At 42.7% G+C, this 17,034-nt stretch overlaps 1 non-coding gene across 1 annotated transcript; it reads left to right on the top strand.

Annotated features, from left to right (window-relative positions):
• The first annotated feature begins 4,919 nt into the window (after positions 1-4,919).
• Positions 4,920-5,020, top strand: LOC144714077 (small nucleolar RNA R71). The gene has a single exon (XR_013584234.1). It is a non-coding gene; the product is annotated as a small nucleolar RNA R71 (small nucleolar RNA).
• Positions 5,021-17,034: the final 12,014 nt, after the last annotated feature.

Raw genomic sequence — 17,034 nt, forward strand, 5'->3', positions numbered from 1 at the left:
AAGGGCCCTCGCCCGTCGCCCCACTGCCCTAGTCGGTTGCTGCTAACCCGCCTCTCAGCGGCATTTTTGCGGTCGTGAAGACTCGCGGCCACGGTGCGGGTCGCCACCTGCGCTGCTGTCGGCGCTCGCACGACCACGGCATTGAGAATCGCCTCGGCTGTGGCAGCACCTTCCAGCCTGCTCGCCTCTAGGTCGTCCTCGCCGGACAGTGCAGGTCTGGCAACTGGTCCCGGCTTCCCCCTGAGATCGGCCTCTCCGCCCACCCAACGGTCGCGTTCAAGACGTGCTTTCCGTTCCATCAGCAATCGGTGCTGCGGCCGCATTGCACCCGAAGTGGGCGAGCGACGCTCGTTGTAACCCTAGTTTCGTACGTCCGGAATCACGGTGAACAGAGCACGTCCAGGGCGACGTACTTGCACCCCGCGATTCATTCCCGCCACCTCCAGGTTGTCCCGGGGTGTCGCATTGACCTGTACGCCAGATGGGTCGCTGCCGCGCCCGCGCCCCAACGCTCCCGCGTCTCTTGTGCAATCCCGCGGCCAACGGGTGTTCGTCCGTGGCGCTCGCGGCCGATACCTTCACTGTCTTCCTGATCCCGGAGCTGTTCCTCTCCGTGCCCCCGGTGCTCGAGGAAGTGCCTGCCCCTCTCACCTGACGGTGGAGACAAACCACCAGGTGGCTGATGACTCTCAAATATGTCATCAAATAATTAAACTTTTTAGTTTTCATTCATCAAAATTATAATGTTAATTCATGCTAATATCATGCATATGCATCATTTTATGAAATCACTAACCCCACTTGATCCTTTGAATGAAGTGGAATATATTTAACATGTTATGGTTAGTAAACATTCAGAGACAGGTTAAGGAGATCAAGGAAAGAGACGAGGATCGAGAGGAGCGGGCAAAAATTCAAAGAAGCATAAATTACGAAAATGCCCCTGGGCATGACTTAAGAGAAACCTATAAATACTCTCTTGAGAGTTGATTTTAGGTTGTCCAGAATTTTCTCTAAGGAAGCTAGGGCTTGGAGAAGAAGGTGTTCTGCAGACCCTCCAGTAGCTGATGAGCCATTGGAGCTGGGAGGAGAAGCAAGCTGAAGAGTACCCGCTCAAGAAGATCGTCGACTCGCCGGACAGGACGTGACACGAAGTCGGAGTGATTGAGCTGGTTCAGCTTTGTTTTCTTCTCCCTCTTGGACAATCTCAGTTGGGGTTGAAGCACTTTGCAAGGTTCTTCAGCAGTTTCCAACCAGAGTTGTTTTGTTTAATTCGAAGATTTTCTTGTTGTTCAGAGTTCATTTTCTTTTACCTTTTCTGTGTTTGATTTCATCCGAATCTTAACTCATCATGCTTAATCGATTCTCTACATAACAATCGGTGAGGTCTTGCTCAGGCAGGAAGAACATAGCCGCCTGCTGCCAAGGGATCTGCGTGCAGGATCGACCAGCACACAGCCGCCTGCGTGTGAGAACCCGCGCGCAAGCAGCGCCGTGCACAGGGATCCCGCGCGCAGGCCACGCCTGCGTGCTGCAAAAGCCGCGAGCAGGCTCGCCCGCGCGCAGCAGCGCCGCGAGCAGGCTCGCCCGCGCGCATCAGCGCCGCGAGCAGGCTCGCCCGCGCGCATCAGCGCCGCGAGCAGGCTCGCCCGCCCGCAGTAGCGCCGCGAGTAGGCTCGCCCGCGCGCCGCAGCGCCGCGAGCAGGCTTGCCCGCGCGCAGCAGCGCCGCGGGCAGGCTCGCAGCGTAGCACGTGAGCTGCGCGACTGCGCAGCTGCACCAGCTGCGCCCCACGGGCACTCCTACACGCAGTTGAGGCCGCGGGCAGGTCAGCCTGCACGAGCGCACACCTGGTGTTTGGCATATTGCCAAAGCCGCAGGCGTGCACTTGTAGACAAGGAAATATTCCCTTGTCTACAGGCTTACTGTCATTAGTCTTGGAGAGGAGTTGCCTGATTTTGTTAGAGATTCTTTCAGACTCCCTCTCTAAGGAAATTAGTTGGGCAATCGTGAAGATAACTTCTCCAATTCCAGTATTGACATACAATTTGATAAGTGAACTACATTGCAAAGAAAATCTCTGCTGTTTTATCTGCTCTCTGAGGATCGACCCTTAGTTGCCCTAAGGCTGTGAGGTTATAAGTATTGTTGAATAAGCTCAATCCTCACACTACATTTCTGCTAAATAACCAGTAAAAAATCACATCAAAAATTGAGTTTATTAGTGGCCGAACTACGTCACTCGGATGCCCTACGCTCCGTCACTCGGAGATCTGGGCCGCCGCCTCGCGATACTTCCTGTCCCTCGACCAACGCCCTCCGTACTCCCGGACCATCGGCCGACTGCACCATCCCAGCACGGATTCTGCGCCCGGTGAGCTACTTAAACGCCGGGCAAGTCCCTCGTTCGCCCACCAGGTACGCCGTTCCCCACCCCTCGTCTCTTATTTCTTGCAGTGCATTGTCTTTGCCTCCTCCGCGTTCGGGTTATCCGTAGGTGAGCGAGACAGGCGAGTGAAACGATGCATTATTGAGAGTCTTCCCGGTTTCGGAACGAGTCAGTTTGCCCGTGGCGTGCGAGCAACCTCCGGCGGGAAAATTCCCGTTCGGCGACCTAGCAACCTCGTCCACCTGGACGAGGGTTGGAAGGTTCCCTCCCGTCTCTGGGCGACCCCCTCGACCCCGGTCATCGGCCTCTCTTTGTTCGTCGGCAGCTGCGCGTACTACACCCCTACCAGGTCATCGTCATTCTAGCTCGTCCTCGTAGGACTCCCGTGCCCGGCGAACCCCGGCTTTCGTGGCGTACCGTCTCTCCTCTGACACCGAGTACGAACCCTCGATGATGGCGGGACCCCGTCTCGGACGTGGTCCTGCACCATTTAGCCTTCTCTGATGCTCTCTACATGGTCTAGATTCTTCTTCAAAAAATATTCGATGTTCACAAATGGAAGGTGGAATCCCTCTTATGTCATCAAATGTCCATCCTAAGGCTTTCCTATGATCTCTAAGAACCCTAAGTAGATCCTTTTCTTGGGTTTGGGTAAGAGATGCAGATATAATCACAGGTAAAGTCCTCATGGAATCTAAATAGGCATATTTAAGAGAAGATGGTAAAGGTTTTAATTCTATGGGAATTTCTATTGAAGTGGTTTTATCCATTTCTTATGAATCCAACTCTTCTATACTCAATAGGTACTCCTCTATTTCCTCATTTCCTTCATTTTCTTCTTCACAAAATTTTAATTCTTCACTACTTGCCCATGGGCATTTTATCATTTTGGAAATATCAATCTTAACTCTTTCATTCCCTATCTTAAATTCAACAGTCCCCTTATCCCAATCCATAATTGTCCTAGCTGTCACTAAAAAGGGTCTTCCTAAAATAATGGGGGCTAAACTGATATCTCCCTTAACTTTACATCTGTAACAATGAAATCAACAGAAATTTCACAATTCTCTACATTAATCATGACATCCATCAATCTGCCCTCAGGTTGTCTAACTGTTCCATCAGCTAGTAATAGATCCATACTAATTTCTTCTAATTCTCCAAATCCATATTCTTCATATCATACTGTAGGGATAATACTAATGCTTGCTCCAGTATCTAATAAAACTCTAGAAAATATTTTACCTCCCATCTCACAAATAATAAATGGAGCTCCTGGGTCTCTCACTTTTATACGAATAGAATTCAAAATACTAGAAGCATTTTCAGATAACTTCACTACCTTCCTAGGCTTTCCACCAGTACATGAATCCTTAAGATATTTTTTTAATGAGGGGGCACACTTAATCATATCTTCTATAGTTACTGACATGGTGGCTTGCTTAAAGTTTTCTAAAAGCCTAGTTTCGTACTCACAAACTGGCTTCTTTCTGTTTAGGGCAGAGGGATAAGGAATGTCTTGAGCATGAGTTGAAGGTAAAGGCTCTTTCTTATGAGAAAGCTCCTTATCTTCATCCTCGCACTCATTTTCATTTATAGATTTTTTTAAAGACTCATGAGGATCCGGAAGTTCTTTTCCATTTCTCAGTCTTGAAATTGCCAAAATTTCAAGATCCTTAATGATTCTCTTCTTCATGAAAATACTTTTCTATATGAAATAAATTACAAGGATTTATACTAGGTTGAGTTGGAAATCGACCTTCTTGGGAGTTATAGTCAACTCCCTTACCTCCATGTTCACTTGATCCCATTCTGAAGCTCTCTAGTAATCTTACGGTTTCCTCTTGAGATTCTAACATTTGCTTGGTTTGTAAATCCATCATCATTTGCATCCGCATTTCCATCTCTGTTCTAAGCTTTTGGTTCTGTTTTTCTATCATATGTGAAATTACAGGAGTTAGTGAAGAAAAATCTTGAAGGGGTTGTGATTGAACCTGATAGGGTTGTTGAGGTCGATTCTGAAACTCGAGTTTTGGTTGGAATTGTGGTTTATTTCCTTGGTTGAAGCTTTCTGCATTATAGTTGTTTCTCTTCTGTCCAGCCCAAGAAGGTTGTTGTTGATTGAATGCATTGACCTCTTCTTCTATGGTTTGACAAGCTCCATCTTCATGATCCTTGCTGAAACAGAGAGAGCTGATTTTAACTTTAACAATAGGAGAATTATTTAGAAAAGCATTTTTCAAGGTTGAGGTTAGCTCTTCTAATTTTCGGTTAGTCTCCTTGATTCCTGCATGTAATTCTGATTCTTTGATGTTGACCTGCAAAGCACCTCCTCTCTTTGGCTGTGAGTTCCTTCCATTGTGGTTTGCTCCTATTTCCTGCAAGTCAGTTTCTGCTACTCTCTCTAGCATATCAAAAACTTCATCTTCATAAGAAGTATTAAAAGTTCCTCCAGTAGCTATATTTACTTTATTTTTCATAAAATCCGACAATGATTCATAAAATATTTGAGCTAATTGACAATTTTCAATACCATGATGAGGACATTTTCTAAATAAATCATTAAATCTTTCCCATGACTCACTAAATGCCTCATTTTCATGATAATAAAAATTATAAATTTCTCTTCTGTAAAAATTTGTTTTGGAAAGAGGACAAAATTTTTGTAAAAACTTATTTTGCATTTCTTCCCAAGATTTAAATGTAATACCTAAATTTCGACACCATGCAAAAGTTTTGTCTTTTATAGTTCATGGAAAATATTTCATTTTTAAAGCTTCAGTAGATAGACCTTGTACATTTTGAGAAGAACATCTGATATGGAAGTCATCTAAAAATTCTAAAGTATTCTGTGAAGTATGACAATTGAATTCACGTAAAGAATTTATTAAGCATTGACATACCTGAACATGACTCCTTCTTCCACATTTATATTTATATCAGTTTGCCTTATGCTCCCTGATGGAGTGGATCTGTCTAACATTTTTCTTCTTCTATCTTGATGCTGGTATCCTTCTTCTGCCATGCTTTGATTCTCTTTAGTTTGCTTGGTGATTAAAGATTCTGGATATGAGTGCCTTGGTTGAGTCACCTCCTGTTCTATTCTTCCACGAGCTTTAGACCTTGTTACTACCATAAATCTCAAACCAAGATGTTAGAAATATAATGAGCTGAGGGGTTTGAATCCTTCAGCTTATAAAAAATAAACAGAAATAATTGAACATAAATATTTTTCATTGATTAATCGTGCTCCCCGGCAATAGCGCCAATTGATAATCTGAAATTTAGTGTTTTTAAATTAATGATTTTAAATTTTGTTTATCTTATCAATGTGCGAGGATGTGAGATTATTTAACAAATAAATTCCTCACTAACCTAGGGTAAGTAAGGGTCAAACCACAAGGAGCAGGTATTTCAGTTTAATTTATATTTCAATTCAATCAATAATTGTTTTAAGATTTCAAGTTTGAAATACGAGTAAAGATTTAACTATCTTAAATTTGATTTTTTTTTATTTAAGATTTGTTAATCCAAAATTTAAATTCAAATCTCATATAGATCTGGACTTAGTCCAAGTCCAGATCTCTCTGAGATAAGCCCTACATGGCTATGTGCGATACTGTGCAGCGACGCACGGCTGTGCGCTACGGCTGTGCAGCGGCGCGCGGCTGTGAGCTACGGCTGTGCAGCGGCGCGCGGCTATGCGCTGTGCATGGCTGTGCGTTGCGGCTGCAGCGCTGCGGTGTTGTGCGCTGCGGCTGCGTGGCGACACACGGCTGTGTGCTCGCCAGCAGCAGCGCACGGGTTGTGGTGCTGTGCAGCGGCGTCTTGGCGCCAGGCGCTGTTGTGCTCTCTGGCGTCAGGCGATAGTGCACGACACGTGCATATGCAGTGCACTCACATAGAGTTGTGTATGAAAACACAACTATAAGAGTAGAATTAACAGGAAATGTTGGATATTTTGGAAAAAAATAACTCTATACTTTCAAATCCAACTTAACCTGTCTAAAAGTGATTTTAACAAGAACTGGATTCTAAGAAATCACACATACCTTGTGTCACGCCCCTTCATAGCTAGGAAGTGATCCTTCTTCTTAGAATCTTCTCAGCTTTGTCTCCTCACTTGGCTTAGTTGCTCATCAACAACGGAGGGTCAATAGAACTTTGATTGCAAACAACACTCCACTCTTCCAACAAAAATTCTAGACAACTTGAACATTGTTTTTGAGAAAGTATTTATAGGATTTCTTCTCTCTAAACTGCTTGGATCATTTGAATGATCTAGCTTGATTTATGATCGCCATTTGACTTGGTTCATGTTTATGCATAACCGCCATTTGACTTTGTCCATTTTGATCCATAACTGGTCTTTGACTTGGTCAGGGCGCCTTCCTTGATCCATGTGCATTATCTCCAACTAAGTATTTGTATTTATTTAAACAAAGATGAGATCTAATCCACTTGATTCATAGAATCAAGTGGGGTTAGTCAAAAGAAACATATATTGAATAGTAATACATAATAAACTCGTCATTATATATGCTTAAATGATGACAAAATTATATTTATCACATTGTCATACCTGAGCATGACTCTTTCTCCCCCATTTATATTTATATCAGTTTGCCTTATGCTCCCTGATGGAGTAGATCTATCAAACATTGTCCTCCTTCTATCTTGATGCTGGTGTCCTTCTTCTGCCATGCTTTGATTCTCTTTAGTTTGCTTGGTGATTGAAGATTCTGGAAATGAGTGTCTTGGTGAGTCGCCTCCTCTTCTATTCTTCCCCAAGCTTTAGACCTTGTTACTACCATAAATCTCAAACCAAGATGTTAGAAATATAATAAGCTGAGGGGTTTTAATCCTTCAGCCTTTAAAAATAAACAGTAATAATTGAACAGAAATAAATATTTTTCACTCATTAATCGTGCTCCCCGGCAACGGTGCCAGTTGAAAATCCCAAATTTTGATATTTACCTAATGAGTTTAATACTTTGTTTAACTTATCAATGTGTGAGGATCTGAGATTATGAAACAATTAATTAAACTCACTAACCTAGGGTAAGTAAGGGTCGAACCACAAGGAGCAGGTCAGTCTATTTATTTCAATTCAATATTTCTGTTTTATTTTCTTGATTCAATATTTATTTTAGACAGATTTAAACTTCAAATATCAGATTAATAACTAAGATTTTAATTGTTTTATTTTTAGTTTTACTTATTAAATTTTAATTTGAGATTTATTAATCTCAAATTGAAATTTAAAATATAAAAGTTAGACAGATCTGGACTAAGTCTCAGATCTGTCCACGTTTTGTGGTAGCTATGTGCTACCGCGCGCAGCGTTGTGCGGTGGCGATAGCGGCTGCGCATAGCTGTGTGTAGTAGCGGCCCTTGGCTGCATACGACTTGTGCGGTAGCTGTGCTGCTACGCACAACCTGTGCGTTAACGACTTGCGGCGGTCGTGTACTACAATGACAGATCAGGACTTAGTCAAAATTTTGACTCAGTCCTCGATCTGCTTGTAGGACAACTCGCGTGCGGCAGTGTGCACCAACTAGGTGCGTTTGCGCATAGCTTGTGCGGCAGAAGTGTGCTACTGCGCACAACCTGTGCGGCGGCAGCACACTTAACACACTATGATATGCACAATAATAGGGAAAGGAAAGGAGAAATTATGAATAGATTTAGTTGGATCTGTTGGAAAGTTAGAACTCTGTGCTTTCCAACCCAACTTAATCTATCTAAAAAGTGTTTAAACAATTGCTGAATTCTAAGAAATCACATTTACCTTGTGTCACACCCGTTCACGGCTAGGAAATGCTCCTCCTCCTTAGAATCGTCTCAGCTTTGCTTCTTCACTTGACTCAGTTGCTCATCAACAAGAGAGGGTCTACAGAATCTCGAATTCAGACAACTCTTTCTCTCTTTAAACAAAAATTCTAGACAACTTAAACATTGTTCTTGAGATGGTATTTATAGGATTTCTTCTCTCTAAACTGCTTGGATCTTTTGAATGGTCCAGCTTGATCCATAACAGCCATTTGACTTGGTTTATGTTGATCCATAACCGCCATTTGACTTGGTTCATGTTGATCCATAACTGCCATTTGACTTGGTTAATGTTGATCCATAACCGCCATTTGACTTGGTTTATTTTGATCCATAACTGCCATTTGACTTTGTCCAGCTTGATCCATAGCTGCTATTTGACTTGGTCCAAGCGCCCTTCTTGATCCATGTGCATTATCCCTAACTAAGTTTCTGTACTTATTTATGCAAATATGAGATCTAATCCACTTGATTCATAGAATCATGTGGGGTTAGTCAAAAGAAACATATATTGAATAGTATTACATAATAAACTCATCATCATATATGTTTAATTGATGATATAATTTATCACAAAATTATGTTTATCAAATACCCACCAACTTAGATCATTACTAGTCCCATAGTAATGAAACATAAATAAAGATAAATGATGATCAATCATTGACTCCTTGTTTTTTATTGCTCTTGCTTTTAGCTCATCAAGAGAAGTGCTTTGTCAATTGAACATGGTCAGCTTTCAGACAAATTCCCAAAAGATATATTTCAGCCTTAACCAAAACTAAATGCACTTCTGATCTATGAAATACCTATAACTAAGTACGTATATATGGGATAAGGTTGAGTTAACACCCCAAGCACATTACTGAACAGGGCGCGGAGAGCAGTGCTAGTATTTTCTCTTGACTAACGGCTATAATACAATCGGCTCAAACATATGGGAGACAGCTTTTCCAATTTTCTTTTATTGCACATTTTTCTGCATTTTTGTCCTTTTTGGAACGACATATCAGCTTTGTGCAGCTTTTCTTTATTTCTAAATTTTTAGTGGTGCTTATCCACCACCCATATGCTGTCCTTAGTAGATTGGCAGCCTATTTCCTGAAAGAGGTTTTGTATCCCTCTATAGCTTAGGGAGCTTCACTCACATCAGTATTTAATACTGCCTTTGAGTCAACACTAGCCCTTCCCTCCACTAAAGCGAAAAATGTCATGCATGTAAGTGTGAACTCAACCTGAGGTGGGTGATAAGGTGAGAGAAATATAATGATGAGAATTGTGAAATCAACTAGTATGAACATCCATGCACTTAGTTAGGCTTAATTCACCTTGGGTTTAATGTGGCTGTCAAGTCTATTAACTCCAAACATCCTTGATAAGATTTTTAGTACTCGATCTATCATTACTTGGATATCAACCAAGATCATCATTCCTTATTTAGAGAAATAATTTTATGATACCCCCCCCCTCTTTAAAATACAACATGTTCCTACATGCTTATAATTGAAACAGTCAGAGAGAGAGAAAGCTAACCGAGGATGTGGAGTTTGTGGAGATACTGGATTGAGTCAAGTTGGTGAAAAAGTTGTCTGATCCGTTATTGATAAATCAAAAATGATAGTAATATATATGTGCCTTTCTAGCTATTTTTTCTACTTATTTATCTTTATCTGGATATATTATCAACATTAAAAAAAATGTTGATAATATATCCAGATAAAGATAAATAAGTAGAAAAATAATGAAATAAAATCACCTTTTTCTAATTTGGAGTTAATTATTACCATCTGTGGGACTAACCCCACTTAACTAAATGAGTTAAGTTGAATGAATCTCACTCTCTTATTAGTTTATGTGGAAGATGCAGGAATTAGGTGAAACTTTCATGAATTAAGAATATAATTAAATGAAGAGGAAGCTATTTGGACCAGAGGAGCAGGCTCAGCCACAAACCTGGGCCAAGAAAGAAGGCCCAAAGCAAGACAGTTGCCTCTAGTCTGACGGCCCACTAAGGAAGCTCCACTAAGCCCACTATCAGAAGCATGTTGGGCCAAAGAAAGGAGGGCAAGGGGAATGTCGAGTCATGATTATTTATGAACATTTCAGGGGCTTCAATTCTGATTGGAGGACAACCTTGGATGTGGATCCAAGCCAGAGAAGAAGATCCAGCCATTCAATCCACAAAACATCCAAGGGAAGAGACTTAAAGATAGCACCTTTAATGCTAATTAAGGAAAGAAGCCTTGAACGTCCAGGGGGTATTTCAAAGGTCTCAATGCTGATTAGAGGACCATAATGGACGTGGATCATGACCCTGAAAAGAATATCTGGCCATCCATTGTATTAAAAATTGAATGGCTCTCATTTGCTCTCTCTCCCTATATAAACCCCTTCACCCTATTGTAATATTCATCTTGTGATTCAATCCAAAGTAATGTTTGGTGGCCTAAGTGCAATTGAGTCATAGATCCATTCACCTCAGTGAGTGCCTGGCTGAGCAGGAAGCATCCAGGGCCGAAGACGCTGGTGGAAAGGAGAAGAAGAAGTCACTTGGGCCTTGGAGGGTGTGACAAAGAGGTTACCTTATTATTTCTCCTTTTCACTCTTTTATGTTCATCTTTTGTCCTCTGATTAGTCTTGGATCAGCTAGCCAATATCCAGATGGTTTCAATGCATCCAACCAAGCTCTAAAATTCATTCTAGAACTCATTCTAGAGTGAATTTAGTCTAGTCCATTTTTTCTCTCTCCTCCACCAAGCTATTTTCCCTATTTGGCATCCGGACTTGGCCAAATTTTGACCAAGTCCAGAGCGCCAAACTGTTTCATTTCCTATTTTGTTTTAGCTTTCAAATACTCCAAAAAAATCCCAAAAAATTATTTTCTGCCTACTAATATTATTATAATATTATAATAATATTTTATTTTCTTTGTTATATATTTTTATTTAATTAGTTATTTATCTTCATATGTAGTAAACCTACTTCTAAAATTATTTAAAAAAAAACGTAACGAAAGCACAAATTCCTAAGGAAAAACCTTTGCTCCTTGTGGATCGACCCTTATTCTCCCTACGCTAGTAAGGTTATTATAAATTTTTGTTGTTTTAATTCGGATAAACCAACGACACTCATTAGTGAAGTTAGCTCATCACTAATTACCCCAAAATTTGAATTATCAATTGGCGCCGTTGCCGGGGAGCACGGTGATTGTTTTTTAGTGAATTTGTATTTTTTTCCTCTTTTGCCAAAGTTGAGGGCAGCTAACCCTCAATAAACGGCACTTCAAATTATTATTTTACAGATTGATGGTTGTAATAAGGTCTAAGGTTGGGACTAGTGCTGAGGAAGATCTAGACACTCAATATCCTGCCCTTCCGCCAACACTTCGTGCTCAAGATAAAGAAGAAGTCGATATGGCAGAAGATGGTCAGCCCCATGATCATGAAGCATTTAGTGAAGCATGGGAAATGTTCAATTAATTAATCCGAAAATGCCCTCACCATGGAATAGAAAAGTGTCAGCTAGTTGAAATTTTTTATGAATCACTTCCTGATATTTTTAAAAGTAAAGTGAATCAAATAGCTGGTGGCTCATTCTATATGGCTTATGAGGATGAAGTTTTTGACCTTTTGGAAAGGGTGGCTAAAACTGACCTACAAGAAATAGGAGCAAGTCAGAATGGAAGAAATGCCAACCCCAAATGAGGAGTGCTGCAAGTAACTTCAAAGAAAGCTGATCTTCATGCAGCGATAAGAGAAACCAACAAGAAACTTCAAGAATTGACTTCCACTCTAAAGAATGCTTTTCTCCCTAATTCACCCCTTGTGAAAGCAAAGATTTGTTCTCTATGTTCTAGCGGAGATCATGAGGATGGAGCATGCCAACTTGGAGAGGAGGAGGTCCATTTCTTGAACCACAACCAACAACCTTCGTGATGCAGGACCACGTCCGAGACGAAGCCCTGTCGTCACCAAGGGTTTGTACTCGGTGATGATGGCACGTCGGTGCGCGACGAATGCCGGGGTTTGTCGGCACGGGAGTCCTACGAAGACGAGCTAGGATGATGATGACCGGGAAGGGGTGTAGTACGCGTAGCTGCCGACGAACCAATAGAGGCCGAGGACCGGGGTCCACGGGGTCGCCTGGGGACGAGAGGGGACCTTCCGATCCTCGTCTAGAAGGATGAGGTTTCTAGGTCACTGAACGGGAATTTCCCCCCGGAAGTTGCCCGCACGCGACGGGTGAACTGACTCATTCCCAAACCAGGAAGGACTCTCAGTGGTGCGTCGTTTTTCACTCGCTTGTCTCACTCCCCTACGTCTAACCCGAGCGCGGTGGAGGCGATCGAAGATGCACTGAAAGAAATAAGAGGTGAGCGCAGGGCAGCGTACCTCGTCGTTGCCGGGGACTGGAGAATCTATCGGTCGCTTGGCAATTCACTAGCAAGTCATCGGTGCCACGACACAGGATGGTGGCAGACTGCGCATTCGGACACGAATGGCGGGACCGCGCGTGCGGCACACGCGTTTGCTGCAAGGAGGCCACGGGCGCGGCCTGGGCGGTCGGGTGCGCACAGTGACGAGAGGCGCACGGAGGTAGAGTAGCCCGGCGCACGGAGGGAGGTGTCCGCTGATCGTACCACAGGGTGCAATCACGCGGCCTCGTTCACCAGCAAGGGCCGTGGAGCGACAAGGCAATTGGGAGCGAGAGGCGACCTCGGTTGGTGGAACCGGGTGGTCGGGTGAAGGTCCCGTGGTCCGGTCGCGGTGGTTATGGTCCGTGGCAAATACCCCTGTAAGGAGCACGATTCGCCACAGGCTTGACTGCGTATTGCACCAAACAGCTTTCTGGACGAGGACGTCCTTCGAGCAGGGTGGAACAGGTCCATGGTGAGGCGAGAGTACACAGGCCGTGGCAAGATACGGGCAAGCGTCGGGAAGGATGATTCCCGCCAAGGGGGGTCACCACTGGCCTAAGCAACGGCGAGGGATGACCCGATCGAGGTGAGGACACTAGAGACCGTGCAGGATGGTTCGTTCAGCAGAGAGGTCCTGCAGGGGTGGCCGCTAGCGGCATCAGGCAGAACAGGCAAGTGCTAGAGGCGGGACCGTGCACCGCGGTGCGGAAAGTTGCACTTCCGCGCGGCGGGGCGACTGAGCGCCGAAGGCATGCCATAAACGGGTCCTGGCCTCGCCTTCTTCCTGCTATCTTTCGCTGCCTCTTCTTCTTCTCCTGGCTTATGATCTCCTTCTTTTTCAGCTCACCGTAACCCTAGGTCAACGGGAAGGCAATTCTTTCAAAGAGAATGATACTTTCAAATTTCTACAACGTGAGAGTTTAGGGCACCCCACCTCCCTTTATATAGAGGGGTGGTGTGAGGGCCCTTTGACCAAAATGACCCAGCCCTTATATCAGAATAACACCAAGACCTAAGGACATGAAAACCAAGACGAGATCAAGGAAAACGATGACGAACAGGACGAGGGGGAGGGGCGATTCTCATAAGGTCGAACCTCCCTCCTTACACTTAAACGGGACACAAGAGAAGACACGATTGACGAAGATTAAAAACTTAAAACACGACGAACGAAATGAAATAAGGAAATGATAAGGTGTCCCTTGCCCGGAATACTTGAATCCGGGCGAGCGTACCGTCGCCTTGGCTTGCCGAGCGGGCTGAACGCGGACGGCCGGCGCTGTCGAGGGCGGCGGTAACGTCTCCAAAGACGTATCCAGGGCTGGAGCTGGTGCTGACGGAGACGACGGTGACGACTCCGACGGCGTGTCTGGGGCTGCGCCATCACTTGGGGAGGACCATAGAGGCCCATCTACAACAACCAAGGAATCTACTCCCAAGGAACCAAGGCCCCTCTCCAGCAACGAGTCCAATTCCAGACCCCACCACAGCAGTCTTGTCAAGCAGCTCCACAAAATGAGGTACAAGATTTGTCCACTGTAACTCTTGTGATCTCTCACATGATAGAGCAGCAGAATCTAAGGCTAACGGAAGAAATGGAGATGCGCATGCAAGCCATGATGGAAACACAAACAAAGATGATGATCGATGCTCAAGAGCAGACAAGACAATGTTTGGAGAGCTTGAAGCAAAGGACATTTGACCATGGAGGTAAGGGAGTTGAATCCAACTCCCACTCAAGTCGATTTCCAACTCAACCTTCCATCAATCCAAAAAATTTATGTCATTTACAAGAGGAAAGCCTATATCCTGACAATGAGGAAGATCTTGAAGAAATTCAAGCCATTACAAAATTGAGAAATGGCAAGGAACTTCAAGATCCTTACCTAGGCAAGGAAAAAACAAAATTGGAGTAAAATAACCTAAGAGAAGGAGAGGCTCCATCACCTAGTATGGAACCCCTACCTTCAACCTACACCCCTCCCATTCCTTATCCTTCGGCCTTAAAACCCCTTAAGTCTTCTCCTGATTATGAGTATGGACTCCTAGAGAATTTTAAGAAAGCCACTATGTCAGTAGCAGTAGAGGATATGATTAAATGTGCTCCTTATTTAAAGAAATATTTAAAGGATTCATGCACATCTAGGAAAACCAAGGAGGTAGTTAAGATTTCTGAAAATGCCTGTAGTATCTTAAAATCTATTCCCATTAAAAAGAGAGATCCAAGAGCTCCTTTTATTACATGTGAAATTGGAGGAAAGATTTTTACTAGAATATTATTAGATACAGGAGCTAGTATTAGTATTATTCCAAAAGTTTTATATGAGGAATACGGTTTTGGAGAATTAGAGGAAATCTGCATGGATCTATTGCTAGCTTATGGAACAATTAGACAACCAGAGGCTAGGTTATCTGATGTGATGATAATCGTTGAAAATTGTGAGATCCCCGTCGATTTTATTATAACTGAGGTCAAGGTGAAGGGAGATCTAAGTTTAGCACCTATCATTTTAGGAAGACCCTTCTTGGTGACAACTAGAACAATCATGGATTGGGAAAAAGGGACTGTTGAATTTAAGGTTGGAGAGGAAATAGTCAAATTAGACATATCCAAGATGATGAAATGTCCTAAAGGGAGTAACGAAGAGTTAAAATTTTGTGATGAAGAGGAGGATGATGTAGATGCTATTCGAGGGTTTTTATTGAGAGTAGATGATCCCAATGAGGAAAAAGTAGAACCTGAGCCTCCTACACTCTCCCTAGATTTGAATTTATAGCTTAAACCTCTCCCATCATCTTTAAAATAGGCATTCTTAGATTCTAGAAATTCCCTACTTGTGATTATTTCCTTGTCCCTTACTCCTTCGCAAGAAAATGATCTGCTTAAGGTATTGAGATAGCATAAAGGAGTCTTAGGATGGACATTCGAGGATATTAGAGGAATTCCTTCATCAATTTGTGAACACAAAATATTTTTAGAAGAAGATTCTAAACCTTCTAGGGAGCACCAATGTAGGCTGAACCCACATATGAGGGAAATATTAGAGAATGAAATATTAAAATGGCTAGATGCAGGTATTATTTCTGTCATTTCTGATAGTGAATGGGTCAATCCTGTTCACATGGTGCCAAACAAATCTGGAGTAACAGTAGAGATCAATGAAAAGGGAGAAGAAATCCAGAAAAGGCTGATAACTGGATGGAGGGTATGTATTGACTATAGAAAATTAAATAAGGCTACAAAGAAAGACCATTATCCCCTTCCTTTCATTGATCAAATTTTAGAAAAACTATCAGGACAGCCTTTAGGCGCATGCCTTTTGGCCTATGTAATGCTCCAGCCACCTTCCAAAGATGCATGAACTCTTTATTCTTTGATTTAGTAGGTGATTGTTTAGAAATATTTATGGATGATTTTTCTGTATTTGGAGATTCCTTTGAAAATTGCCTTCTAAATCTCACTAAAGTTCTTCAAAGATACATTGAAAGTAACCTTGTGCTAAGTTGGGAAAAATCTCATTTTATGGTACAGGGAGTGGTATTGGGGCAGAAGGTCAGCAATCGTGGATTGGAAGTGGACAAGGCCAAAATAGAAGTCATCCAGGGCCTTCCACTCCCCACAAATCTAAAAACCCTTAGAGGGTTCCTCGGCCATGCAGGTTTCTATAGGAGGTTCATTCAAAACTTTGCTAAAATTTCCAAACCTCTTACTAATTTCCTTCTTAGTAAAACTTCTGCTTTTGGAGAGCTGAAGAAGGCTCTCACACATGCACCTATTTTGCAAGCTCCAGATTGGAGCTTGCCATTTGAAATCATGTGTGATGCCTCAGATTTTTCTATAGGGGCAGTCTTAGGACAGAGGAAAGAGAAGAAACCTGTGGCCATATATTATGCTAGCAGAACTTTAATTGATGCACAACTCAATTACTCTACCGCAGAAAAAGAGCTGCTAGCTGTAATTTTTGCTTTAGAAAAATTTCGACCTTATTTGCTTTGTAGTAAAATAATAGTTTACACTGATCATGCGGCATTAAAATATCTTTTGTCTAAAAAAAAGGTAAACATAAGCTCATCAGATGGATTTTATTATTCAGGAATTTGATATAGAAATTAAAGATAAAAAGGGATGTGAAAATTATGTTGCTGATCATCTTTCTAGGATCAAAGTAAATGACTCCTCACTTATCCATGAAGCATTTCCGGATGAGCAAATTCTGGCCATCCAGACAGGAAATGTTCCATGGTTTGCAAACATTGTCAATTTTTTGGTGACAGGAAGAGTTCCTTCAGGATGGAGCTACAATGAGAGAAAGAAGTTCTTCAAGGACATGCGAGATTACTTTTGGGAAGAACCAGAGCTATTCCATCAAGGAGTGGATCAAATTCTTAGAAGATC

This window comes from Wolffia australiana, chromosome 16 (genome assembly GCF_029677425.1).
Source record: "Wolffia australiana isolate 7733 chromosome 16, ASM2967742v1".
In the NCBI taxonomy this organism is placed as follows: Eukaryota; Viridiplantae; Streptophyta; class Magnoliopsida; order Alismatales; family Araceae; genus Wolffia; species Wolffia australiana.